This window comes from Coregonus clupeaformis, chromosome 21 (assembly GCF_020615455.1).
Source record: "Coregonus clupeaformis isolate EN_2021a chromosome 21, ASM2061545v1, whole genome shotgun sequence".
Taxonomy (NCBI): domain Eukaryota; kingdom Metazoa; phylum Chordata; class Actinopteri; order Salmoniformes; family Salmonidae; genus Coregonus; species Coregonus clupeaformis.
Window position 1 is genome coordinate 40705185 of NC_059212.1, and position 9456 is coordinate 40714640.

Consider the following 9456-nt stretch of genomic DNA (forward strand, 5'->3'; position numbering starts at 1 on the left):
TGTATTAATAATGTACCCGTGTCATCTAATGTAAATATTGTAAATATGTATATTATGTCTTTGCTGTAATCGATCGTATTTTTGCCTACAAATAACAACAAAAAGTGAAGTTAGGTGAAAATTGTTTCCCACCTGTACGACACTCAAAATGGCATCATTATACGCATGATTGATTGATCCACATACCAATTATACCCTATCAATTATTATATTATATATCAATTATTAAGCAGGTAGCTTAGTGGTTAAGAGCGTTGTGCCAGTAACCGAAAGGTCGCTGGTTCTAATCCCTGAGCCGACTAGGTGAAAAATCTGTCAATGTGCCCTTGAGCAAGGCACTTAACCCTAATTGCTCCTGTAAATCGCTCTGGATAAGAGCGTCTGCTAAATGACTTAAATGTAATAACTCAGAAAAGCTTTCGTTCCTTTAACAGTCTAAAGAGGCGGAGAAGATTAAGGGGATTCGATTCATCCCGCCCCGGCGCTAGGGTGGGCGTAGTTTGTATTGGGTGAAAAGTGATTGCGTTCTGGAACTGGTGTGGTGACACTGCTGGTTTCTCTGTAACTAATGGCATCTACGGTTGTGGCTGAAGTGACTTTACATAACAGGTTAGGAGAACTAACGCAGCAGGTTAGGATAATTAACTTAGCAGGATAGGATAATTATATTAAGGTTAGGAAAACCTACAGTCCCCTGTAGCTCAGTTGGTAGAGCATGGCGCTTGCAACGCCAGGGTTGTGGGTTCGTTTCCCACGGGGGGCCAGTATGAAAATGTATGCACTCACTAACTGTAAGTCACTCTGGATAAGAGCGTCAGCTAATTGACTAAAATGAAAAGAGTTAGGCTTAGCTAAAATGCTACAGTTGTCCCAGACGCGAAAACTAAACTCAGCAAAAAAAGAAACGTCCCTTTTTCAGGACCCTGTCTGTCAAAGATGATTCGTAAAATTCCAAATAACTTCACAGATCTTCATTATAAAGGGTTTAAACACTGTTTCCCATGCTTGTTCGATGAACCATAAACAATTAATGAACATGCACCTGTGGAACGGTCTTAACAGCTTACAGATGGTATGGCAATTAAGGTCACAGTTATGAAAACTTAGGACACTAAAGAGGCCTTTCCACTGACTCTGAAAAACACCAAAAGAAAGATGCCCAGGGTCCCTGCTCATCTGCGTGAACGTGCCTTAGGCATGCTGCAAGGAGGCATGAGGACTGCAGATGTGGCCAGGGCAATAAATTGCAATGTCCGTACTGTGAAACGCCTAAGACAGCGCTACAGGGAGACAGGACGGACAGCTGATTGTCCTCGCAGTGACAGACCACGTGTAACAACTCCTGCACAGGATCGGTACATCCGAACAGGATGGCAACAACAACTGCCCAAGTTACACCAGGAACGCACAATCCCTCCATCAGTGCTCAGACTGTCCGCAATAGGCTGAGAGAGGCTGGACTGAGTGCTTGTAGGCCTGTTGTAAGGCAGGTCCTCACCAGACATCACCGGCAACAACGTCGCCTATGGGCACAAACCCACCGCCGCTTGACCAGACAGGACTGGCAAAAAGTGCTCTTCACTGACGAGTCGCGGTTTTGTCTCACTAGGGGTGATGGTCGGATTCGCGTTTATCGCCGAAGGAATGAGCATTACACCGAGGCCTGTACTCTGGAGCGGGATCGATTTGGAGGTGGAGGGTCCGTCATGGTCTGGGGCGGTGTGTCACAGCATCATCGGACTGAGCTTGTTGTCATTGCAGGCAATCTCAACGCTGTGTGTTACAGGGAAGACATCCTCCTCCCTCATGCGGTACCCTTCCTGCAGGCTCATCCTGACATGACCCTCCAGCATGGCAATGCCACCAGCCATACTGCTTATTCTGTGCGTGATTTCCTGCAAGACAGGAATGTCAGTGTTCTGCCATGGCCAGCGAAGAGCCCGGATCTCAATCCCATTGAGCAAGTCTGGGACATGTTAGATCGGAGGGTGAGGGCTAGGGCCATTCCCCCCAGAAATGTCTGGGAACTTGCAGGTGCCTTGGTGGAAGAGTGGGGTAACATCTCACAGCAAGAACGGGCAAATCTGGTGCAGTCCATGAGGAGGAGATGTACTGCAGTACTTAATGCAGCTGGTGGCCACAACAGATACTGACTGTTACTCTTGATTTTGACCCCCCCTAAATTCAAAGTGCTGGAGTACAGAGCCAAAAATACAAAACATGAGTCACTGTCCCAATACTTTTGGAGCTCAGTCATTAAACACGGGTCACTTCAATAATGTTTACAAACTGTTTTACCACTTTATATGTATATACTGTATTCTAGTCATGGCTCATCCTATATAGCTACTGCTGCATACATCTTTTCTATTCATATACTGTCCATACACACCATTCACATATATATACAGTACCAGTCAAAAGTTTTATAACACCTACTCATTCAAGGGTTTTTCTTAATTTGTACTATTTTTTACATTGTAGAATAATAGTGAAGACATCAAAACTATGAAATAACACATATGGAATCATGTAGTAACCAAAAAAGTGTTCAACAAATCAAAATATACAGTGGGGAAAAAAAGTATTTAGTCAGCCACCAATTGTGCAAGTTCTCCCACTTAAAAAGATGAGAGAGGCCTGTAATTTTCATCATAGGTACACGTCAACTATGACAGACAAATTCAGAAAAAAAATCCAGAAAATCACATTGTAGGATTTTTTATGAATTTATTTGCAAATTATGGCGGAAAATAAGTATTTGGTCACCTACAAACAAGCAAGATTTCTGGCTCTCACAGACCTGTAACTTCTTCTTTAAGAGGCTCCTCTGTCCTCCACTCGTTACCTGTATTAATGGCACCTGTTTGAACTTGTTATCAGTATAAAAGACACCTGTCCACAACCTCAAACAGTCACACTCCAAACTCCACTATGGCCAAGACCAAAGAGCTGTCAAAGGACACCAGAAACAAAATTGTAGACCTGCACCAGGCTGGGAAGACTGAATCTGCAATAGGTAAGCAGCTTGGTTTGAAGAAATCACCTGTGGGAGCAATTATTAGGAAATGGAAGACATACAAGACCACTGATAATCTCCCTCGATCTGGGGCTCCACGCAAGATCTCACCCCGTGGGGTAACAAAGCCTACCATCAGTAACACACTACGCCGCCAGGGACTCAAATCCTGCAGTGCCAGACGTGTCCCCCTGCTTAAGCCAGTACATGTCCAGGCCCGTCTGAAGTTTGCTAGAGTACATTTGGATGATCCAGAAGAGGATTGGGAGAATGTCATATGGTCAGATGAAACCAAAATATAACTTTTTGGTAAAAACTCAACTCGTCGTGTTTGGAGGACAAAGAATGCTGAGTTGCATCCAAAGAACACCATACCTACTGTGAAGCATGGGGGTGGAAACATCATGCTTTGGGGCTGTTTTTCTGCAAAGGGACCAGGACGACTGATCTGTGTAAAGGAAAGAATGAATGGGGCCATGTATCGTGAGATTTTGAGTGAAAATCTCCTTCCATCAGCCAGGGCATTGAAGATGAAACGTGGCTGGGTCTTTCAGCATGACAATGATCCCAAACACACCGCCCGGGCAACGAAGGAGTGGCTTCGTAAGAAGCATTTCAAGGTCCTGGAGTGGCCTAGCCTGTCTCCAGATCTCAACCCCATAGAAAATCTTTGGAGGGAGTTGAAAGTCCATGTTGCCCAGCGACAGCCCCAATACATCACTGCTCTAGAGGAGATCTGCATGGAGGAATGGGCCAAAATACCAGCAACAGTGTGTGAAAACCTTGTGAAGACTTACAGAAAACGTTTGACCTGTGCCATTGCCAACAAAGGGTATATAACAAAGTATTGAGAAACTTTTGTTATTGACCAAACACTTATTTTCCACCATAATTTGCAAATAAATTCATTAAAAATCCTACAATGTGATTTTCTGGATTTTTTTCCCTCATTTTGTCTGTCATAGTTGACGTGTACCTATGATGAAAATTACAGGCCTCTCTCATCTTTTTAAGTGGGAGAACTTGCACAATTGGTGGCTGACTAAATACTTTTTTTCCCCACTGTATGTTATATTTGAGATTCTTCAAATAGCCACCCTTTGCCTTGATGACAGCTTTGCACACTATTGATGGAGAGGTCTTTGAGCGGGTAGGCCTTCCCCGAGAGGAAGAGCAGTTTCGTCTTGTTGAGGTTGAGCTTGAGGTGGTGTGCCGACATCCAAGTTGAGATGTCTGCCAGGCACACAGAGATGCGTGTTACCACCTGGATGTGAGAAGGGGGGAAGGACAAAAGTAGTTGAGTGTCATCTGCATAGCAATGATAGGAGAGACCATGTGAGGATATGACAGAGTCGAGTGAATTGGTGTATAGAGAGAAGAGGAGAGGGCCTAGTACTGAGCCATGGGGGACACCAGTAGTGAGAGTACGTGGTGCAGACACAGATCCTCTCCACGTCACCTTGTAGGAGCGGCCTGCCAGGTAGGATGCAATCCAAGAGTGTGCAGAGCCTGAGACGCCCAGCCCTGAGAGGGTAGAGAGGAGGATCTGATGGTTCATGGTGTCAAAGGCAGCGGATAGATCTTGGAGGATGAGAACAGAAGAGAGAGAGTCAGCTTTGACAGTGCGGAGAGACTCCGTGACACAGAGAAGAGAAGAGCAGTCTCGGTTGAATTACCCATCTTGAAGGCTAACTGGTTAGGGTCAAGAAGATCGTTCTGAAAGAGAAAACAAGTAAGTTGATCAGAAAGAAAAGAAAGAAGGGATAAAGGTCTATAGTTTTTGATGTCAGATGAGTGGAGCGTTGGTTTCTTGAGTCAGAGGGGACGCAGCCAGTTGTCAGGGATGAGTTGATGAGGGAAGTGAGGAATGGGAGAAGGTCTCCAGAGATGGTCTGGAGAAGGGAGGAGGGGATGGGGTCGAGCGGGCAGGTTGTCGGGCAGCCAGACCTCACTAGTCGCAGGATGTCATCTGGAGAAGGGAGAAAGAGGTCAAGGTGTAGGGTAGTTCTGTGTGAGTGAGACCAGTGGACTCAATAGGCTGAGTGAATGAGTAGCGGATGTCGTCAACCTTTTTTTCGAAGTGGTTGACAAAGTCATCCGCAGAGAGGGAGGGGGTGAAGGATTAAGGAGTGAGGAGAAGGTGGAAAATACTTTCCTAGGGTTAGAGGCAGAAGCTTGAAATGTAGAGTGGTAGAAAGTGGCTTTAGCAGCGGATACAGAGGAAGAGAAGGTAGAGAGGAGGGAGTGAAAGGATGATAGGTCCTCCGGAAGTTTAGTTTTCCTCCATTTATGCTCAGCTGCCCGCAGCCCTGTTCTGTAAGCTCGCAATGAGTCACTCAGCCACGGAGCAGGAGGGGAGGGCCGACCCGGCCTGGAGGAAAGGGGACAGTGCGAGTCATAGGATGTGGAAAGGGAGGAGAGTAGGGTCGAAGAGGTAGAATCAGGAGACAGGAGGGAGAAGGATTTAGCAGAAGGGAGAGATGATAGGATAGAAGAGGAGACAGTAGTGGGAGAGAGAGAGCGAAGGTTGTGACGGTGCATGACCATCTGGGTAGGAGCTGAGTGGTTAGGGTTGGAGGAAAGGGAGACAGAAAAGGAAACAATGTAGTAATCAGAGACCTGGAGGGGGGTTGCAGTGAGATTAGTTGGCGAGCATTCTCTAGTAAAGATGAGGTCAAGTGTATTCCCTGTCTTTTGAGTTGGAGGGGATTGGGAAAGGGTGAGGTCAAAAGAGGCAAGAAGGGGAAAGAGAGAGTTGGAAAGAAATGAATCGAAGGCAGACGTTGGGAGGTTGAAGTCGCCAAGTAGAAAGAGCGGTGAGCCATCGTCAGGAAATGAGCTTATCAAGGTGTTAAGCTCATTAAGGAACTCTCCAAAGGCACCTGGTGGGCGATAGATGACAATAATGATAAGCTTGAGTGGACAAGTGACAGTGACAGCAAATGAGGAGATGGACAGGTGAGAGAGGGAGAAAAGAGAAAATCTCCAATTAGGAGAAATTAGTAGACCTGTGCCACCACAGCAATGACCAGATGCTCTCGGACTATGAGAGAAAACATAGTCAGATGAAGAAAGAACAGCTGGAGTAGCAGTGTTCTCTGGGGTGATCCATGTCTCCGTCAGGGCCAAAAAGTTAACAGACTGAATGGCAGCATAGGCTGAGAAGAACTCTGCGTTCTTGACCGCAGATCGGCAGTTCCAAATGCTGCCAGAGACCCGGAATTCCACATGGGTTGTCCACGCAGGGTACACTAAATTAGGATGGTTGCAGCCAAGGGGTGGGGAGCGTCTGTAAAGCCTACAGGGAGAGGTATGAACAGGTATAGTAAACACACACATAGTTGACAAAATGAGATCATCTGAAAATAACTAGGTAAGATACTCAAGTGAGAGAGTGGTGTGGAGCCTTCCTCTCATTCCTTCCTCGAAGAACTTGGCAGAACAACTCGGCAAAACCGTCTTTGTTTCGGCGACGGTCTTAGTTTTGTGACAAAACCGGCTCTGACACGACCGCCGCTGAAACTACAGGGGAGACTGAATAACTAACACTAATTGCTATTTGCCTAGCAGAGGTGAAACCACCCCCTCCAATAAAGCCACTGATTACCAAAACAAGTCACAAATTGACCTGCCCCTTGATCCTGGTTGATGTGTCAACAACTATCTGCAAATTATGAGCAGTCAGCAGTTCACACACCAAGCAGGCCACTTGGAAGACAGGCAGCACTTAAAGTAGATCGTCCTAGCAAGCAAAAAGACAGTACTAGACCACAACAGATAAAGACAAAATAATTATACTTATCACTCCTGGAGGTATCAGGAGTCATCTAGCTATAGAATGAAGCAGGCTATGTCAAATGTCAAAGTCTAAAGGCTATGTCAAATTATCAATCTGTGTGTGTGTGTCAGTGTGTGTTTTCAACCTTTCTTTTAAAATTTGGTTTAAAGCCATTAATATTCTATTGTGATCCACCATATAGAAAATAAGGGTTGTGTAAATCAGTGTGTGAAAGTAAGCTTTTATTATTGCTGACAGCACTTACATTTGAGAAAGAGTAATTCTTATCAATCACATTTACAGTACTTCCGGGTCGGACCCCCTTTGCCACCAGAACAACCTGAATTATTCGGGGCATGGAAACATTGCTCAATTGGTACCAAGGGACCTAACATGTGCCAGGAAAACATATATTCCTCATGTCTTTCAATGTCCATTCATCTTGCCTGTGGTTTAATTTGTGCTTAACCATAATGGTCCGTTAACACTGGCCTGTAGTAGCACAGTTGGTATTGGTTGAAACTCAATATTAAACTCAAATACTTATTTTCCATCATAATTTGCAAATAAATTCATTAAAAATCCTACAATATGATTTTCTGGATTATTTTTTCTCAATTTGTCTGTCATAGTTGACGTGTACCTATGATGAAAATTACAGGCCTCTCTCATCTTTTTAAGTGGGAGAACTTGCACAATTGGTGGCTGACTAAATACTTTTTTTCTCCACTGTAGATAGCTACGTGTGCAGCCAGACGTCAGCTTCAGAACAAACACTGCTAGCGAGCCTACATTTCCTCAACCAAGACCAGCCTTTCACAACACAAACTGTAGCTGCTAAGAAACAGCTACGTAGAATCTAAATCTGGCCAATGCACATCGGCTGTGCATTGCAGTGAGTGTACACATGCTAGCTAGCTAATTATCTAGAGTGTGCAAAGCTGTCATCAAGGCAAAGGGTGGCTATTTGAATAATCTCAAATATAAAATATATTTTGATTTGTTTAACACTTTTTTGGTTACTACATGATTCCATATGTGTTATTTCATAGTTTTGATGTCTTCACTATTATTCTACAATGTAGAAAATAGTAAACATATAGAAAAGCCCTTGAATGAGTAGGTGTGTCCAAACTTTTGACTGTTAGTGTGTGTATATATATATATATATATTTTTTTTTTTTTATCAATTTACATGAACCAATCTTGATCTGTTCCAAATTAATTGCTGACCAAAATAAAGGTTCTGAAACTAAATCCAAGTCTTCAGTTTATGTTGGTTACAATACAATGGTATAGGTTCCAAACATTATATTAAAACATCAATCAATCAAAGCAATCAATGTTATCTTTGTGAAAATATCTGATATAGTTCTATGTTTGAATTGTGTTAAATAAATAAACTTGCTTGCTATGTTCATTTCGAAACAGTTCATATAGGCTTAAAAAGATTAGCGATCCTGAGAGGCTGCTTGGCTCCAAATTACTGCACATATTTGCTGCCGTGCCATATTACACAACTAGAGGCTGCTGTTGCCTAAGAGTAGGCAATGCATTTCAGTTGCATGAGTTTACGCATCAACGACACTTGGCCCATGTAGCTAAAATGTTGTGTTTTTCTCCTGTACAACTAAAACCCAATAAGACACATTAGGATAGGACTACACAGTTGTTTGAAATACATAATGTGTACAAAAGTCATATTGTGTGAGTATTAAAATGACCGCTCCTCACTAAACACTCTCCCTCTCGTTCTCTCAGATACAGTAACACAGAGACAAAGGAAACCTCAATTTTCTACAGTCAACAACACCAGATATGCTTGGCATCTCAGTCCACACTCCCCTTGTCACCCTGTCCCCTTACAGTACACATTCCCCATCTCTACATGCCTCTCCTCCTCATATCCCTCCACAAGAGCCGGTGGTGTGGGGGTGTCTAAATTGGAATTAGCACTGCTTGTCACTGAATACAGAGGGAGAGATCATGTAGCAGACTTTTATTTATAACTCACTTCTCCCCTTTCAATTTGTAAAGTTATCTCACAGGCACACAGACACACTTGCAAGTTAACAAATTCACAGAGCACAAACAAATGAAAATGCTTTCATCATGGTAAAACTATCTGTCGGTTATCATTGAGTGAAGACTGATATCCCCCAGGGCAGGCCAACTGACCTATGTACTGTAAGTCTAGTGAAACCAAACCAGAAGCATCACCCTCACCTCTCGCCCCTGTCACCGTGTGACCTAGTGCCACATTCTAGCCCCGGGCAGTAAACTAGACCAGCACCCCTCCCACACATGTCCCCCATCATCCTAAATCTATTATTTTTCACCAGGATCGGAGCCCATCTAAACTAAATATGGGGAAAGTGTTCCAGATCTCCAGGACTATCCATGACCATCCCCCTGCCCATCATTCCTAGTCTCTCTTCATTTGTCCCTCTATTTAGTGGGCTGTCAATCGATCTCTTGTTCTTTCTCTTTCAAACTCTCCGCCTCTGTCACCCACTGTCCTCTTCTTCACTGAAGGAGAGGTGGGGGCAGTCTGTTATTCCTCTCTTACTCCGCCTTCTTTTAACCCAACACACAAACACGCAGATGCAGACACACCCATGAAAACTAGCGCACACACACACACGCACGCACATGCACA